The 18861-nt window shown below is 44.1% G+C and overlaps 1 long non-coding RNA gene across 1 annotated transcript in view; it reads right to left on the reverse strand.

Moving 5' to 3' along the window:
• Positions 1-15634, reverse strand: part of LOC103667949 — a 34720-nt gene extending 19086 nt beyond the window's left edge. The window contains exons 1-4 of the long non-coding RNA XR_005833247.1: positions 15547-15634; positions 12787-12860; positions 12235-12354; positions 5228-5274 (exon numbers count right to left, since the gene is read on the reverse strand). This is a non-coding gene — a long non-coding RNA (uncharacterized LOC103667949). The remainder of the gene's footprint in view (positions 1-5227; positions 5275-12234; positions 12355-12786; positions 12861-15546) is intronic.
• Between the last annotated feature and the right edge of the window lie 3227 nt (positions 15635-18861).

Consider the following 18861-nt stretch of genomic DNA (forward strand, 5'->3'; position numbering starts at 1 on the left):
CAGGTCTTGGCTTAGGCCAGATTCCTTATTCTGGGTTCAGCCTTTCAGCCCTAGATATATTTGATCTCTTTACGCCACTGATTCTGCCAACGTGAAAAAGCTGGCAGGATTTATGCGTGGTTCTCACATTCAGCCTCTTACTCTGTTTCCCTAACCTCCGGCTTCCTCTTCTAAGAATCCTTTGCAAATCTGTATTGATTAATCCCTGACTGATGTCTCACTAAACTACTGATGATTCCTTCCAGGCAGACTGGTTTGCCTCTCAGCTGTCTGATCCCCTAAGAACATCTCAAGGTACCGACCATCTCACAGTTCCTGTATGTTTTTGAAAGCAGTCTTTCTCAAACTTAAGTATGCAGACAGGTCACCTGGGAATGCACGTTCTCATTTAGAGGGTCTGGGGTGGGACCGGAGATTCTGCTTCTGGTTCCCTGGGGGTGCTGATGCTGCTGGCCCATGGACCGTATCCCGAGAGGCAGGTTTTATAAACCAGTAGCTCATAATTCTCTGTCCCCCTCTACCTGCTCCAGTTTTTTTTTTTTTTTAATTATCTCATCATTCTACTTTAAACACAGGAATAGGAAAAGAATCTATCTGCAGTTAATTTGGATTTAATTTTCTTGCTTCTAGTCAAATTGATCTCTCCAAACCAACTTCAAATTGGCATCCCCACACAAATTTCTATCATTTCCTTTGCATTATTTTCTCTGGGCCCTACTGCAAATGTCTTGTACACAAGGCATATTAGAGAGGTAGAAGGACAGTGAGTTGTAGAAAGTGGCTAGCCGGCAGGCTTCCTCCAACCACCAGGTAACATGGCAGCGGAAGTTCCCAAAGGTTGGGCTCAGAGGGGCCTAGTTCCCCATGCCCTGAGCCATTTGCCAAGTTGATCTCACGCACTTCTGTCTCCATGACTTTCACACCCAACGCCCTAGTTCCCTTCCTCCTTTGCATTAGCAGTTGTTAAGTAAAAAGGAGCCAATTGCTAGAACTCCTAATTTTAGAAAAAAAAATCATAATTTTTCTACTTGTATTTGGGATCTGAAAACATTTATTACTTTTAACATTTACATTTTAAATAAGGATTTCTTTATTTTTGCACTAGGCAAGTGAATTGAGTGAATCATCTCTCTAAAAATAAAGTTTTGGAATTGTGACAAGTGTTTCACAATAGTAATATCTGAGGATGGAGAAATGGTTATTATTAAACATACACCTTAGGTCTCTCCTGTCAGTAAAACCTACCTATTTCTCAGGTTTTCCCCCTCAAACCACTGCCTGGATTTCTTTACTTTTCACAGTGGAGCACTTAGAATGATCTATATCTATTCAGAGACATCTTCATCCCTACTTTGTCAGGAAGCATCTGAAGTGGGCTTCTGTTTTCATCATTCTACTGAACTTGCACTACAAGGACATCAGCCATCTCTCAGTCACTGGGTCTACTGGCTCCTCAGTTTGTTTGCTCTCCCTGTCTGAGCACGTGATGCTGTCAACTCATAAGACTAGGAACAAAGCAAGGATGTCTACTTCACCATGTCTGTCCAACCTTTGTATTATATGTATATAATTTGTATATAATGCAAACATATACAATGTATATAATACAAATATACATAATTACACATAACATGTAACACATAAATGTAATATATATAATATGTATTTCTGGACATTATAATGTTTTAATATCTTTTAAAAAGAGAGAGAGAAAAGAGAAATGATTTTGGCTGGGGAGAGACTGCCCCTTCTGGAACCAGCCAATTCTTAGCGATAACAAGGAGCTCAGCTGAAGGCATGCCTCTGTATGCAAACTAGCCAATCAAGAGCCAAACCTCCTCTCTCTGGCCCAAGTTCCCCTGAAGGCACTCTTCCTCTGCCTTAATCATCCCAGGGCCAGGTGCCAGGCAATCAGAGCCCATCCCTATAGCACAGAACCTACTGAAATTGTTCAGACTAGCCAGTCCTAAACTGTTCACCTTCCTCTGCCTTGTCTTTTCCCCCAGAAACCCTCATAAAGACTCTCGCCTCAGCTTTCTCCTTGCTCCTGCTTTTCTGTCTCCTGGGGCTTCCCAGGTGGCCCTGCATGGCGTGCCATGCCTCCTGTTACTAGGACTTGGGAGTATAATAAACTTTTGTTTTTCTGAGCCTCTCCCATGTTTTCTCTTGTGGTTGTATCTATCACATAAAAGAACCAGAACACATTGTTACTGGCAGCTCTAGACAGAGCCATAAAGCAAGAAAAAGAAATACACAGCATCTAGGTAAAGAAAGGAAGAAAGAAATATTCTTAGATGATGTGATTATGTAGAAATTTCTATAAAAAAGGCTACTGGAATTAATAAATGAGTTTAACAAGGTTACATGAACAATTACACAATGAAATTCCAAAACAAAACCATTTACAATAGCAGCAAAAAATGGGATACTTAATGATAGATCTGACCAAAGATGTTCAGAGTATGTACACTGAAAACTACAAAACATTGCTGAAAATAACTAGAGAGGGCCTAAATAATAGGATCCTGGATTGGATGTGGAGCAAAGAATCAATCTTGTTGTCAATTCTCCCCAGATTTACCTATAGATTCAAGGCAGTCCAATTGATATTACAGTTGGCTTTTATTTTTGTAGAAATTGACAAGCTGACTCTAAAATTCAATAGGGAATGCCAAAAACTTAGAATTTCCAAACCAGCTTAAAAAAAATTAAGTTGGAGGATTTACACCACCTGACCTCAAAGCTTATTTTAATGTTACAGGAATCAAGATATGTCGTAACAGCATAAAGATAGACAAATAATAAACAGAATAGAAAATCCAAAACTAGACCTGCATGTAATGTAGTAATTGAAGTCTGACAAAGATGCAACACATGGTGCTAGAACAGTTGGATATTCGTATACAGAAAACTAAAATTAAAAAAACTCTAAGACCAAAAAGCCAAAAAAAACCTCTTTAGTCTATGGCTTCTACCATATAAAATTAATTTTAAAAAAATGGATTAGGGGCACCTGGATGGCTCAGTTGGTTAAGCATCTGACTTTGGCTCAGGTCATGATCTCGGGGTCTGGGGATTGAGCACCCCCCTTCGTCAGGCTTCCACGCTCAGCGAGGAGCCTGCTTGTCCCTCTCCCCCTGCTCTCCTCTCTCTCTCTAATAATAAATGAAGTCTTTTAATAAAATGCATTATAGACCTAAATATAAAACCTAAAACTGTAGAAATTTTAGGAAAAAACATAGGATAAAATGTCCATGACCTCAGTTTAGGTTGAGATTTCTTAGTTACAATACCAAAAGCACGATCCACCAAAGAATATATTGATAAATTGGACTTTATCAAAATGTAGAACTGCTCTTTGAACGACGTTATTAAGGCAAATGAAAAAAGGCAAGGACTGGGAGAAAACATTTACAAATCACAAATATGACAAATGACTTCTGTCCAGAATTTATAAAGAATTTTCAGGTCTCAATCCAGAAGTTCACTGATGTGTAAATGCATAAACAAATGGTGGTATATCCATTCATGAAACACTACTCAGCCATAAAAAAGGATGAATTATGGATATAAGTACATAGATGGATATCAATACAATTATGCTGAATGAAAAGAGCCAGTGAAAAAGAATTTTTAGTGTATGCTTCTATTTATGTACATACACTGCTAACAAAGTGGAAATGAATTAGCAGGGACTGAAAGCAGATCAGTTAGTTGCCTAGAATGGGGACAGAGGAGGGAGGGGGTAAAAAAGGATTGTAAAGGAGCACAAGGACAGTTTGGGGGATGAGATACGTTCAGTCTCTTTATTATAGTTGTGGCTTCAAGGTTGTATACATTTGTCAGAACATCATCTCTTAAGGTCCACCTCTGCTGCCCTCTCTCTCCCGGACCTTGAAGGAATTCCTTTGTCTATATTGCCCATCATTCTAGTATAGCCAAACTTTTGTGAGGTTTGGCTTTATAAAAGAAAAGGAAGGGTAACAGCATTTCAGGCAATCATCTTTCAGGCAAAGAAGTATGAAAAGCCTACTTACTTTTGTGCAATTACTGGGGGTTGGAAGTGGGTTAGGAAAACCTCAGCACAATGCAAATTGATATCCCCTAAATGATCCTACCCACGTGAACAGTACCATTCTCCTTACCATCCAGACTCCAAGCCCCACATTGCTCATGCACCTTTGCATATAATTTTTATGTTCTGTCACTTCGTTAAAAATGCCTTTTGTAGTCTGTGCACTTAGTCCTGCACACATCTTTATTTTACAGTCAGCTTCTGGCCCCCATTTCCTTCCTTTCCCGTGCCATTTTCCCCACCCCCAGTTCTCTCTGCAAATGACCACTGGGGTGATTTTCTCAGAAGATCACCTGGAACATTCCAGTGTCCTGTTTAGAGGCTTTTCCAGGCTCCCTATTGTTAAGACAAGGTACAGACTTCACCAGGCAGTCAAGGCCTTTTCCAGTCCAGTCCTACCTGGACTTCTCTTTCTCCTCCTCTCTAATGAACCCTCTGCTCCAGCCAAGCGGGTCTCCTTCCCCCTCCAAACAGCTCTATCCCTTCCAGTTGTTTCTCCTTCTTGACTGATACCTCCCTTCTTAGAGGCTTAGCCCCTGCCCTTTTGTTCCCCGCAGTCTTTCTGACTCTGAGTCACCATTACCTTTTCCTTTTTGGATCGCAGGCTCTTTGTTGCCTTCATGCCAAGCATTTGGGCAGTTAATCCCAGCTTGTGTTATGAAAGTTTTATTTTGCTGTTTAACTTTCCACATATGTATTTATGTTTCTCTCTCCATTTGGGCTATTGCTTTCCTACATATGTTGCAAAAACATTAGTTCCTCCAGCTGCTCAAACCAAAAAGCTCATTGTATTCAAATAATTTTGGGGAAAAGCTGCATACCGTGCCCCTCTCTTAAAGATTCACATTGCATATCAACATATTAAAAGATCTAAAAAGTCCTGTACTGCTGAAACTTGGATTATATCTTTGATTCATTTCTTTGCTTATTTCCTGATGTTTAACTGTTGAGAAAATCTTTCTTGTCTTGAAACAATATTAATATTCCCTAGAATTCCTCTCAGAGGAGACTTTGAGAAGTACCGAATTAGATTATGAACGCCTTCCCCATCATTGTAACCCTACCATGGTGCCTAGCCTACTGATGTAGCACTTAGTAGGTGCTTAGGATATACTGGGGGATTTGGTGAAGACTCATTCATGTTTTACTCACCGATCTGAATTCTTCTAAGAGTTTCCTTCTGTGCAGTCCTGAGAATGCTGTAAAACAAATAAATAACCTTGCTTCCATTTCTTATTAAATTTATTGGCAGTAGACTCTGAAACTTAATGGGATTTCTGAGTCTTCTATACACTTCCATGTCTACCTGAGAAAGACAGGCTGTGCTCCTACACCGTGGGAACATAAAGAGTTCAGTGAATTTTCTACTTCTAGTACACCAAACCCAGGCTCAGCCTGTCATTTAAATGGCTGCCTTATCATTTCATTTCCCTCAGAGAAATGGTGCAGAGAAAAGCTTGGGAGCCCTGTGGACTCCCACGAAGGAACTACACAGAACTTCAACACAGAACAGTCACTTCCACGTCTCATTTTTTCACATTTGTGGGTTTGGATGTACTTTCGCCAGCATGCTGGATAGAAAAGCTAATGATTTGGATGTGAATCTGAGATAGCAAAAGAAAAATAACTACAATTATTTCAATAGCCAAAGTTGTGGTAGGTTTGCTAGCACTTTGAAGCCAAAGTTTGATCTTGGGATTCTAAAGCATGAGGAAATCTTTGAGAGGATTGACAGTGTTAGTGATTTTTTTTTTTTTTTAGTTAGTAGGACTTTTTAAAAAAATTGCTTTTAATAGATAATATATCTTATACATTATAGTATTCATATTATTACATTATTCAAAATATAATACATTAAATATAGATTTATGTATATGTATATATAAAACAAAAATTCAACATATACAAAAGAATACATAGCAAAAAGCTAATTCTCTCCCATCTCTCCATCTCTGCTTCCTGCTCAACCTGCTGTCCCTGAAGGCAACCCTTTTTAAAAGATACTTTTTGAACCTTCCAAGGACATTCTGTGCGTATATAAGTTCATAGTTACACAATGCCAAATGTTATTATACAATTTACACTACTTAACCTTGCTTCTTTCCCTTAATATGCAGGAGATGTGTCCATTTCAGTACATGAAGGGCTTCAGTGTCCCATTCATGGTCCATTATTTCCATATTGATGGACATTTTATTTTTTACTTTTTGCTATTATAAATGATGCTATAATGAATATTCATATATATATATATATATCTTTTCACAAATTTGTGAATAAAACCATGTAATTAGTTAATTCTTATATTTAGAAATTTGGGGGTCAAAGGTTTACATATTTTAATGGATCCCACTAATTTGCTCTCCTTAGCAGCTACTGCGGAATCTACAATTCCACCACCAATGTACTGTAGTGTCATTTCCCAACACCCTTATCTATACAACCTGTTATCCAACTTTCCTTTTAACTTTTCCAATATTATAGGTCAAAAACATTGTCGTAATTTGGATTTCTTACATGATAAATTAAGTAAAGCAAAGTATTTTCCAGGTGAAAAACCTACAATTCCTCCTTTTCTGTGAATTGTGCATATTCTTTATCCATGTTCTGTTGCGGTATTGTCTTATTATTGATTCATGGGAACTCTTTATATACTGTCTGTGATATACATTGAAATAACTGACTTTAATTGTCACTATTAAACTCCTGAGAGAGATGTTAGACCATGATCTCTTCCAAAGTGTCATTCTCTTTAATTCTGATTTTTTAAAAGGTGTGGAGAGACTGCTTTATAGATTACTGATGTCCTTCCTTCTACCTTAGCGTCATAAAATTCCTACCCAAACAAGACCACAGTTACATATCAGCACATTCTGTATCAGCATTCCAAAATTAGCCAGTAGATTTAATAGATTTTTTTTTTTTTGGAAACGCTGTAGGCTCATGACTTGTTTATGTTCTAGCAAAAGTAGGCTGTGTATCTGCCGTGGCTGGTGGGATTTATTCAAAGAACAACCCTGCCATTCCCTCTAGATCAGAGGTTACAAATTGGCCACCCAAGGGCCAAATGCAGTCATGATGTGTTTTACTTGGCCAGCATGGTGTTTAGAAAAAAATGTGAATTAGTTGCCCACATTAAAGACAGTGGGTAATTTTACAGGAATATCTAGACTTCTGGCTTCTGCTGACAAATCACAAGATCTGGCAACACTGCATTTCCACATGACAACAATTGGCTGGAGCCTGTGGGTATCTGCCCTTTGCATGGACCATGTGCCTCTATGTTCTTTGCCCAAGCCTGCCTCATTTACATCACCTGCCAAGTTCCTAGAGGTGTTTGCCTTTGTAACACCTGACCATTTGTTCCCAGGGTTTCCTCTCTCTCCCTCGTCAGTCCGAAGAAGAAGAAAAAAGTCTCCCAGGTGTCTTGTCTCAGACTCAGGTCTGTTCCTCTTCTCCACCCCAGCCTTCCTCCCTTTCCTTCTTTGGAATGTGGTTTCCCTACATCCAAGGAGTGTTTACTTGTACTTTGCCTGGATCCTCACGTTTCCCCTTGCAGCCTTTCCCTACTCCCCAGGATGCCTTCCAAAAGAATTTGGAAAGATAAAAAAACTGCTCTGCTAGGGCATGAATTTTAAAACACCGTTAAACAGACGTTAGCAAAGTTTTGAGAAAGATGAATAAAAGCAGATTTCTGAGGCTTCCTTTGGGAATGAACGGAGGCTTTCACAGGAAAATGTTTTTGAGGGTGGAGCACAGTGACCTAGGACTGGTTTGCTCCTCTCCACCCCTACCTGCTTCTCGTGGGTCACATTTTCGTCAGCTTTCCCCTGATCCTCTGCCTCAGCTTTGTCACTGTTCTTCCTGCTGCTGCCGGTCTCTACTCTTCAATCCTGTTCTCCAGAAACAATTTTCTAAATTATGAATCTATTTTATCAACCCCTACCCATCTTCAAAGCCTTCAGTCAGTCCCTGTTGCCTAAATGTGTTCTTGTCAGCAAGGCTCCCGAGGTCCTTTATAATTGGCCTGAAGGACCTCATTTCCAACCCATCCGTTTCCCTGGTACCCTAGGGGTGTCGGCTCCTGGCCTCATCCCTGAGCACACACCAGGAACGCTGTGTCCCCATGCTGAGGCACATGGCACTCCCTTTCATCGAAACACTGGATTCTGATCTTTTACATCACATGTTCCTATTCATCCTTCAAGATCCAAGGCAACGCCACTTCTTCTGTGAGGCCCTCCATTTTCTCCTACTTGGTCTCTACCTCTTCCATATTTCTACAATACTGTGCATGCAGGACAGCCTGGGGAAGGCTTCCTCCGTCTCCCCAGCCTTGGATGAGGTTAGCACCCCCTCCCTGGCCCTGGGGTTCCCACAGTACTTATTCTGCCATCTCAGTCACTTCAACTGTCCCGGCCCCACCCCCATGCTCAGCCCCTCTAGAACAAGAACTGGCTCTTTCCTCTTTTTACCAATGGTGGAAGCATAGGCTCTGGTACAAACTAGATGCTCAATCAGTGTCTGATGAACAGAAAAATTAATGAGAAAGGGAAAATAATGTGATGGAGAGAACTCACGCGACTATACGAATGCTTAACTCTCATTTGTATTTGAAGAGATGGTTTTTAAACAAATATTTTAACAGTCAGCATAATCAGGAAGATAGAAACCATGCTAGGTGTTGCAACCAGAGGAGATTTAATACAGGGAATTGTGTCACAGACGTGGGAAGCAAGTCTGGAAGAGCAAAATGGGAGGGAAGTGGAGACAACCTAGTTATTAATGATTGTGGGAAGAAGCTGCTGACCCCAAAGCAGAGGTGAATGAGCCGCCACCCTCAGGACACAGGTGCTGATGGTTGAGGAGGCAGCAGCAAACAATAGGGACACAATCTGCCTCCTTGTGTTTTCAGCCTATCCGGGAGGAGAGACATTAAGGGGGTATTAACGATAATGCCTTTTGATAAACTGTATAGAGAAAGCTCAAGAACCACAAAGCTGGGGGATTCAATTTAGCCTGGGGCTAGTGGTTCCCAAAGTGTGGTCTACAGAATCAGAATCACCTGGGGACTTGTTTAAATCACCCCCATCCCAGACCTACGGAGGAAGAATTTGGTGGAAGGGGCAGAGAACAGGAGAAGGAGTCTTTTTAAAAAGCTCTCCAGGCAGACCAAAGTCTGAGAAGCCCTGCCAGAGGGGGCTGCATGACCTCGGTAAGGAAATATTTACACTGAGATGGGAAGGGTGAGCAGGAGTAAGTCAGAAGCAGGAGGGGTGGGAAAAGATTATTCCGGGCCAAAAGGACCGTATGTGTCAAGATCTGGAAGTCCAAGAATGCCAGATCTATGACAAGAACCAGTAGATAAGGGAAACCGAGTGGTTAGAGATGAAGAATCGTAGGAGGAACAAAGACAAATCAGAAGGTGGGAAAACCGGACCCTGTGAACTCTGAAAAAAAATGAAGTAAAGTAGAAATAATAAGATTAACTGTGAGTGACTAATCTCACACTGATCTTACAGTGACCCAGCTGGAGGAGCAACTGCATCATTTAAAGCAGACTGAAACCAGTGAAGCTCCTCTAAAGAAAATGAGGACCCAAGTTAAGTCCTGGTGAACATTTGTTGTCTGTGCAATGGGAAAAACTGCCAACCAAACTCACTCCATTCCCTTTCCCCTAAAGGAGACAGGTTGAACCTAAGTAATTTAATCCAGTAGTCTGGAGTTCTTCCTGGCCTTTCAAGGGGCATCTGTTAATGAGCGGCCTTGTTCCTTTCTCCATGCTGTTTGGCTCCTGGTGGGAAGTCTGTTCTGCACAATAATGGGGCTCCCTTGTCTTGCCAGTGAGAAAACAGGTCTCTCTCAATGAGGATTCAGATCACATTATCCCTGAGATAGCGTATGCGCCCAATTTAACATGGCCATGATTAAAAGGCCTGGTATGCCTGGAGCTCATACTGGGAAATGAAATGGAATTGTGACCAGAGGGATCCATATCTCCCCAGGATGATGATGGGATTTTTTTTTCTTTTCCTCCCTTCCCTCCCTCTCTCCCTTCCTTCCTTCCTTCCTTCCTTCCTTCCTTCCTTCCTTCCTTCCTTCCTTCCTTCCTTCCAGATTTGGATGGCCACAGACATCTCTGAACATTCAGCACTGCTACTTTAGACTGAAAAAGGGACTTGGAATCTTGCATGGGAAGGAAAGAAGAACCTAGGGAGGGAGGCCTCTTTCTGTAGATTTGGGTGGGGTTTTTGTAAGGGAGATGGGTAAAGATTCAGACAAGAGCTAAGGAAGAAAGTACTTGGGAGGGCCTAAACCCCGAGGGTGAGCTAAGGCAGCAGCGGGAGAGAAGCGGGCAGAGGACCTCCTCCTAGAGAGAGGCCTAAGTATTCAGGTACCTCCTCGTGAAACTGAGGAAACTTACAGCTGGTGAGACCTTTGACCTTACTGGATGCAGGGCTCAATGCCAGAAGGGAATTAGAATGAAGGAGAGGATCCTTACCTGTAATTCCCTTCTGAGATTGACTCACTGTTCAGTGCATTCATTTGTTTATGTCTGCAAAGTGTGGTGTGGAGACCAAAAAGGCAGAAAATGGAGCACTGCCCACCTACATCCTCATGGGCCCTGAGGAGAAGGTGCATATCTTTACGTTTCTTTGTCAGGTGGATTCTGAGTAAGCCAGATGTTGGGACAATAGATGCCAGACAGAGCTGGTGAAAGGAGCACTGCCGAGTGGGCAAACTCAAGGAAAGGATGCCAAGTTTTTCCTTATCTCACGGTCTGGACACTCTGCCTCCTGAGACAGTAGGGGAGCTGGACATTCTGGTAAAAACCAACTGCCTTGTCTCTAAGAAAAGAACTCACGGTATCTCGGACCAACACAGACCCACGCCTGAAAGTGCACAACACACAGTCTCGGAGACCCGGAGCTTGAGTAGGTACCATGTGCCGCCTTCTCAGTGGTCACTAGCTAGCCAGTTGTTCAGTGTCCCTAACTCAGCTCTCAATACACCCAGAGCAGCAGAGCATCCAAGACTTTGTAAAGGTACATCACAAGGGGACATGAGGAGCTGCTCTGGGAAACCTGCCCACAGGCCCAGTGGTTTGCGGCTGTTTTGTTTTTAATCAGTGACATTCCCTGGGGCAGTCCCCTTGATAGATTCTAGAATCTGCTCATTTTTTACTGCTCTCCCCTGGCCTCCCACCAGGAACAGATTCTTTGCCCCCAAGTAGGATTGCCAGATAAAATCCAGAACACTCAATTAACTTTGAATTTCAGATAAACACTGAATAACATTTTAGTATGAGTGTGTCCCAAAGATTGCACCAAGAATTCTAATTTAACAGGGCATGCTGTATGTTTATTTGCACAAGCCAACCCCTGGGGGACTCCCTAAGGGAGCAGATACCCGATTCTGTGCCTGAGAGCGAGCTGGGGGTTTCAGTCCTTTTTCCTACTTTGAGATTGCTCAACGATCTCTGATTTTATTACATATGAAGACTTTCTACATGGTCTAGGAGATGGGGGAGAACAAAGTGAATATTTCTCAACGCTATAGACACATTTTTTGTTTGTTCGTACTGAACACCGCAGCCCAGTAAGGAAACTGAGAAGAGAAATGCAGTGTTAATAGTTCTCCAGTGAAACTCCCCCACATCTTCACCCTACAGTAATGGGGTGTAAGCTGGAGGTAGACTAGGACAGTGCAGAGATAGCAAGGTGATGTGATCTGAAACCGTCGGAAGAGGTTTGTTTCGCAACCACCCCTCACACCACAGAGTCCTTTGTTGGTTAGTTGTGAGCGGGTTTTTTATAGCACTAGGACTGTACTTTCATTTTGAGAAAGCAACTTGCCCTTAGCCAGAGTGAGAATTAGATAAATGACTCTCCTCCCATCAGATTATTAATGACTAAAATGCTCTGCCTGGAGATTTTTGAAACTTCCATGAGTGTAAACTGGAAAAAAAAAAAAAGTCACTTAAGTGCTGCAGGCAATTTTCCACCTCCTAGGAAGTAGAGATTGAATAATCCTTTAGGCTAGAATCTTCCTTTATTAGAACTGCCAGCTGCTGGTTAATAAATCACCTTTATTTACACAAATGTAAAGCAAGTGTCTACCCATTGCTTCTTGTTGAAAAGTGTAAAGTTATCACTAACCTGAACGGTGTTTAGACTAGAAGTTCCTTGTTCCGCTTGGAAGTAGAAATTGTTAGGTTTGCCTGAGTCCGACCTGCTTCTCTGTTTTGATTCTAGGGCTTGCTTATAGAAGCTGAGGATCTGGGCAGGGAAAACAGAGGAAAAACGTGAGATCCAAATCTCATGTTAGAGGAATTGGACAGAGTTCGGCACAGCTCAGCCCAGACTGGGCCATAGCTGTCACATGCACACTGTTAAGACGGAATTATACAGAATGGAACTGATTTTGGACTCTTTTATCCTAATTGTTAGGTTGAGGCATATAGGGCAAGGCCACCCCCTAGTGGTAGGGGTTGGGATTGCTCCTTAAGGAAGGAGAAATTCCCATGCAATCATCCCAAGAAAAACCTATTATATCAAGATTAGGTTAAACCCCAAATAAGGGTGGGTTAAACACATAAGTAGTTATTTCTCTTTCTGAAACAAAGTCTTGAAGTTGGCAGTCAGAGCTGTTAGGGTAGTTCCTCGGTCCCCACGGACTCAGGCTTCCTTCTATTTTTCTGCTTAATTTACCTTAATGAACAGCTTCTGTTCTTGGGGTTACAGGATGGCTGCCGGGGCTCCGGCCATCATATTCACATCAAAGCCTAGAAAGAAGAAAAATGGAAAAGGAAGAAAAAAGTGTGTGTGTCAGTGTACGTGTTTTAAGGAAAGACCTCCCCAGCCGACTCTCTTTTAAATAGTCTTCCTGAAGTGCCCCAAGCAGTTCCAAATCTGGCTGAAGGGCTGAGAAAATCTCTTGCCTGGGAACTTTGCCACCCTATATGAATGGGGGTGCTATACTACAGAGGCAGGAGAGTGGCTATTGGGGGTCGCAGGAGTGTCCCCTTGTCTGGGAAGCAGGCCTGAAGCGGGAGGGGCGGAGAAGTGCTTTCCCACTCAAAGCCACTTGGCAGCTGGGCCTGAACCTTCTAGTGGCAGGTGTGAGCTGGACTCTGCCTCATGGAGCCAAGGTCAGGTACCAGGTGAGAATAGCTCTGTGAGGTGTGCTTTAGGGAGCTGCCTCTGCCAACAGTTGAGATTACTCTTGGAGCTGAACTTGACTTCTATTATCCCTACACCTTCTGTGAAGTTTTGTCACTCCTCTGTTGGGTCGTGAGAAATTCAGGTGTGGGGTGGGGAGGTATTTATGCCTGGAACTGACCAGTAGGAGGAGGGCTATTTCCTCTTTCCCAAAGCTGGAAAGGTGGTATCTGGCAAAAAAAGGTTGGCTGCCCAGAGCTGCCACAGGCCATCAGAGTATCCCGAGGTGTCTGGCTAGATTCTAGCTTATGGCTTGGCAGCCTGAGGAGGGACCCGAGCAGACAAACATGAGCAGGTCAGACACATTCCTAAACGCTCTTTAGGACTGCCAGCCTGCTTTGACCTGGACTGAGGTCTTCCTGGGCTGTAGGACCTTCGGTGCTAAAACCAAGAAAGTTCTGGGGAAACTGGGATGAGCTAATCATCTAAGAATACCGGTAAGAAAGCATCTTGTCTGGAACCTTAGAATTTGCCTGGGAATACCTGGAGCCCAGGGCTGAGTGCCTGCATTGTGGCAGCTGGAAGGCTCCAAGTCACTGGGGTCATTTCTTTTATTAATATAGTTTATTTCTTGGAGCAGTTTTAGGTACACAGCAAAATTGAGAGGAAGATACAGAGATTGCCCATATACCTCCTAATGCCACACATGCATAGCCTCCCCATTATTAACCCTCCTAACCAGATAGAACATTCATTACTATTGATGAATCTACATTGACACGTCATAATCAGCCAAAGTCCACAGTTTACATTAGGGATCACTTTGGGCGGTGTACATTCTGTGGGTTTGGACCAATGTATCCACCATTATAGTATCATATGGAGTAGTTTCACTGCCCTAAAATCCTAGTCATCCCTCCCCCCTCCAGCCCCTGGCAACCACTGATATTTTTGCTGTCTTCATAGTTCTGCCTTTTCCAGAATGTCATGTAGTCAGAATCATATGGTATGTAGTCTTTTCAGACTGGTTTCTTTCACTTAGTAATATGCATTTAAGTTTCCTCCATGTCTTTTCCTGGTTTGATAGCTCATTTCTTTTTAGCACTGAATAATATTCTACTGTCTGGATGTACCACTGGGATCTTGTTTTTACTGGTATGAACCATGGGAAGTCAGTTTTAATGATGCCTGAAGATTATGATTCCACAAACTCTACCCCTCAGAATAAAATTGTGTCTGCATTAGAGCCCAGAAGAACAACGGTTAAGCAGGTCAAACAAACTTGGCAATAAATGAAAGAATAAATGGAAAAGTCCAAATCCCACAGCATCACATTTCCACCTCCCAGAACCTGGCCTGTGCTTTCTCTCCGATCTCGTCTCCTGCCTGCTATGGCCCTGTTGCACCCACCAAGTCAACTCTCTAGCTCAGTTGAGTCCCAGATGCATCTCACTGTTTCTATTGTCTCTGCCTGGAATTCCTTCCCCTGCCTCACTTCATGTGCCTGGTGAACCCCAATTCTTCAATCAAGTTGTAGCTTAAGCGTCAGCCGTGCGTTTGCTGCCTTCCCTGGCCCTCCACAGGCAGAGCTGAGTACCCCCGCCCTCCCTCTGGCCACCAGTGCACCCTGACTCGTCCTTACTGCGCTGAATCCCAAAGGCCGCTGAGCACAAGTCTGCCTCTCCCACTGACCAATAAGCTCCTTGAGACGAGGAAGCCCTTGCCCTGTGGCAAACCTCCAAGCCCATGAGACACCTACTAGGTGCTTAGTTAATGCTGGTTAAGGGAATCCATCCGTGTGTGTGTGCATATATTTATTTACATTTACATTTGCTTGATTTTTCTATTTAGGGCATCAGAATATTGACTAATTCTCAGTTGGAGACACTCTGGTCAAATTTATTTGTCAAAATGCCTAAATAGCTTATTTAGCTTAGGACCTTGTAAATACACACACACAAAAGGATTCACCGGAAATATTGCCACTGAGAATAACCAAAATTCATAAACATAACGAAAGCATTCATTAGCGATATTATTATTGAGAATAGCTAAATCTACAACGTGGGACCAATTATATTATGCTTCTCTAACAGTTAACTTAAGCAGACATAAGACAAGCAACAAATATTTCATAGTCTGTTCAGATATTAACTTGTGGTTCCTTCTCCCTCTGGAATTAGAACAGTTCTAAAGAATGGCTGATACGTTAGCCAAGCCAGGGTAAGACAGGCTTTGTTAAGAAAGCAAATACTTCCACAAAAACCAATCCCAAATGTCAGAGCTTTAACGCCACCAAGGCTTATTTACCACACCGGCAAGTCTCCTCCGCGTAGCGCGGGTGCCACCTCACGCGCACGGCCTCTGAGGGCCCCGGAGGCCCCTGGCACTTCCCCTCCGGCCGAGCCGTCACGTGACGCCGACAGGCTAGGCGGCGGGGCAGCGCGTGGCTCCCGAGGCGAGGATCAGGGCCGCGCAGGAAGGAGACTCTGAGGCGGCGGTTACCGTGGGGGGCACGTCTGGGGGAGGGCTCTTGGGGTCCCCTTGGGGTCCCCCTCCGCGGCGGAGAGCGGGATTGGACGGGGTGACCGGTTAAGCCTCAGCGCAGTCTCCTCAGGAGCCTTAGCTGCCTTTGCGGGGTGGGGGGTGCGGTTCCGAAGACGGATAACGTCAGGGCTGTCCGGAGCTGGGGGAAAGGGGCTGGACCTTTGTACCTCTGCGGGGCTGGTCCCCAGATCAGGCTGTCCTGGGAAGGGGTGTGACCCTGAGCGACTCAGCTCAGCCGAGGTGATTCAGAGAACCGACCTCTGAGCGCTGTGTGCCGGCAGCTGGGGAGTAAGTCCTGCTCACACCCCTGCCGGGGGGCTGGGGAGCTTCGCGCCGCGCCCCTGTGGTGAGCACGGGAGCCTCTTCCAAGCACATGTCTCTGCACTGACCATGTTCGAATCCTCCGTCATCATCCTGGCTCTAAACCAACCACCGGCTTGACCTGGGAACCACACCACTTGGCTGCCAGCCCTTCCACTAAGCTCGCTCATAAAGCACATTCCTCGTCCCCACCTGCTCTAGCTGTCCCTGCTGGCTACTGCACAGATTTGAGCCCTGCCGAACGCCCAAAGAACATTCTGCAAAATTCCTGCTGTCCACTTCACCAAGGGACTGGGTCTTTGCTGGGCTCACTGTATCTCCTCGAACTGCCTCTGGCTAAGTGTGCCAGGACCCTTCCAAGGTAAATCGCCTCTTTCAGGCTGCACTTGCTGTTCAGCATTAGCAAATATCCACTCCTCCAATAGCGCAAGGCGTACTTGGTTTTCCTGCGGAACGTATCATGCCCACTGTACACTGGTTACACGGCACACAGTGTGACCCTGTGAGGCGCATCTGTGCAAATCTTGCATTTGTTCGTTGGGTCTCCTGGGACCCCACTCTTACTTGATCTAATAACATTCTGTCTGTGGAGGCAGTAATAATGGCCGGCATTTATTGTAAAACACTTTACACATGATAGCTTACTTACTTGTCACAATTATCCTTTGCAGAAGTACTATCACTTTTCCTAATTTACATATAAGAAAACCAAGTTCACTTTCCCAAGGTCACCTGAAGAATAAATGGTGGGACCAGCGTTGAAGCCCAGGGAGTCTGACTGTGGAGTTCAGGCTCTTAGTCACTATGTCAGACTGCTTGTCAATGTCCAGGGTTTCTTAAAACCCAGGTTTCCGGGAGGCAGGCCCATAAATCAGCAAAGCACATTTTCCTGGAACTTCTCACGAGGGTCATTTAATGTACTCCAATATTGTGCATGAAAAGCCCACTAAGGAATGAAGACTGAGCTGGGAACTCTTGTCACAATCCAGAAAGGTGAATTAAAAGTGAGTGAACTTAGGGAGGGGTATTCCCTTAAAAAAATTGGAACCAGTATTAAAGTATAAATGCGTGGACTTTGATCTTTGATGTATGGGACAACTTATGAGTAGTTTTTGTGAATATAGATTGTGGTACCATGAAGCAAAAAGTGAGTCAACTACATTTAGATTAGGAGGAGAGACAGCAACCAGTATTTGTGGGTGCGGTAGGGGAGAGTGGGGCTGCCCCCTTCCCGCACGGAGCCTCCTCGTGTCTCTCCCCACAGAGAGGCAGAGACAGGGCTGCAGCCCCTCCTGCCCTCACCCACCTCATCTCTGAGTTACGAGGTGGTGTCTTCCTTATCACACTACCTGGTGGGAGCTGGGGATACCTCATAAACCTGATCCGAATGCTGGGCAAATGGCCCCTTCATCTGCAGGCATGATAATGGGATGGTCTTTCTCCGCACCCCGTTACCTGGGAAATGGGGCTGGAAGGAACTTGGTGCCACGCTCCTTTGACAGGAACTCTAACCTGTCATGTCGGCTCCCCTGTTTGGATACAAATAGCTATAACTCGGCCATCAACCAAGCTTCCCAAGTCCCGCCCAGTGATGAAATGTGCTTTCAATAGGCACGGTCTGGAGGTGATTTGGGTCTGACAGCTCGGCCTCCAAACCACATTTTCCATGTGTCAGGAAAATGAACACCATGTCCACTGCACATGGTTTTAGCAATTAGACCTTTATTAATACCGCGGAGCAGCTGGAACTAGAAATAGTCTCAAGTGCTCACATTCTTTCAACATACAAATTTCCAGAGTGGTGGCAGCTGCTGAGGCCAGGTTTATTCATCTTGGGCCAAAATTCTCATACCCTTGACCCCATGTTTTGGGCCTGGACTTTGTGGCTCTGAGAAAATATGGCTGCAAAGTGCTACTCTGGCGAGTCCGACCTTCCCCACTGGAGTAAGTGTCTTCTCCCCCAGCTCCCACTGTCCCCCCACTGTCTCTGGTTCAGGTTTTAGAAAGGAGCTTTTTGTGTCTGGGGTCTCGTTTCTCCCCCAGTAGGAGTGTTATCATTTGTAACTCCTGCCCCTTCCCACCCCACTCACAGGTTTCTCCCTGCACACCTATGCTGGGCTGGACTTCAAAGGAAGACTAGAGTTGGTTTAATCCAGCTGCCTACCCAGTAAGAGCGCTTCTGTGGCTTCTGCCTCAATTTCCCCCAGGCATGCCCTCACCTGTGGAGTGGCCCATTTCCATTACAGGACAACTCTGGCTACTTCCAAGTTCTTCTTTGTGCTCCACTTAGCTCTACTTCCTTACTGTGGCCTCATCAGTTCAATCCCAGTTTACGTTCACTGTGTGGAATGAAACATTTATTTCTAGGCATATGGACCTAATGAATATCCTGCTCATTTGTCATCCTCATTCCCAGCATTCATTTTCCCATCTTGTTCCAGCGAAAGAGGGGAGGAGAGTGTGAAATCCACTCTTTCTCCCTATCAAAGGATGGAGGATGATTTATCCCTCAAGAATGAGGTCCAATGTCACCTCCTGCAGAAAGTGTCTCCATTTACTTTATTTTCTCCACTTCTGTGAATTCCTATCATATTAAGTACTATTATGGGTTCAGTTATGTCCCCCCCCCCAAAAAAAAGATGTGTTGGAGTCCTAACCTCTAGTACCTCTCAGAACATGACCTCATTTGGAGATAGAGTCTCTGCAGAGATAATCAAGTTAATTGAGGTATTTCAAGGTGGGCCCTAATGCAATGTG

This window comes from Ursus maritimus, unplaced genomic scaffold, assembly GCF_017311325.1.
Source record: "Ursus maritimus isolate PB19 unplaced genomic scaffold, ASM1731132v1 scaffold_7, whole genome shotgun sequence".
Classification (NCBI taxonomy): domain Eukaryota; kingdom Metazoa; phylum Chordata; class Mammalia; order Carnivora; family Ursidae; genus Ursus; species Ursus maritimus.